Source organism: Rhincodon typus, chromosome 2 (assembly GCF_021869965.1).
Source record: "Rhincodon typus isolate 14 chromosome 2, sRhiTyp1.1, whole genome shotgun sequence".
NCBI classification, from domain to species: Eukaryota; Metazoa; Chordata; class Chondrichthyes; order Orectolobiformes; family Rhincodontidae; genus Rhincodon; species Rhincodon typus.
In genome coordinates, this window is record NC_063333.1 from 144676271 (window position 1) to 144677265 (window position 995).

A 995-nucleotide genomic window follows, 5' to 3' on the forward strand; every position below is an offset into this window, starting at 1 on the left:
ACAGTTCTTTCGGTTTTGATTTTTAGGTGGTATGGTTGATGAAATGAAACTCCAATGGAATAAACTGGAATTCTAGACCCTAACTCTTTCCACAAATGTTGATGAATTGTGGTCAGTATGAATTGGTCACTCTGTATACATTTCAAGTAAATGTGTCAAAGTACTTGAGATCCAGGAATAAGCCAAGGGGTTTCTTTCTCCTCTTCACAGCACCTCTTCTGATACTTGTTTAGCTTCTTGGAGAAGTGTCTAATTGATCTCTGTATTTCCACATTTGCCGTCATGGCATTAGACAGCTCCCATTCTGACAGCACTTGCATTGATGGCTACTTTAAAGGCTTACTTAAGGTTTGGAGCTGCAAGCACAGACTCATTTATTCAGAATGGCCCTCAGCTTCTCAAAAGCGGCCTGACATTTTTCGGTCCATACTATTTACTTTTTCTGTTTTAGGACTGTTAGTGGGGTGGCTGTGTTGCTGAAGATTGGGATGAACCCTTTGTAGAACCACTCATCATCAAGAACCTCTCGCATTCCCAGTTTATTGTAGAAGTGGGTTAGTGTTTGTACTTAGGAAAGTGTCCTTTACTCACTACATCTCCTTGATAGGTTAGCAAGGTGTGGAGCTGGATGAACACAGCAGGCCAGGCAGCATCAGAGAAGCAGGAAAGCTGATGTTTCGGGTCTGGACCCTTCTTCAGAAATAGGGGAGGGGAAGGGGTCTCTGAAATAAATAGAGAGAGGGGGAGGTGGTGATAGAAGGTGGACAGAGGAGCAGATAGGTGGAGAGAAGATGGACAGGTCAAGGAGATGGGGATGAAGCCAGTAAAGGTGAGTGTAGGTAGGGAGTTGGATTGGGGGTTGGTCAGTGAGGTGGGAGGGGTGGGTAGGTGGCAGAAAAGACGGACAGGTCAAGGAGGCAGGGACGAGGATAGGCTGGACGTGGGATGAGGTCGGGGGTGGGGATATTTTGAAGCTTGTAAAGTCCACATTGAGA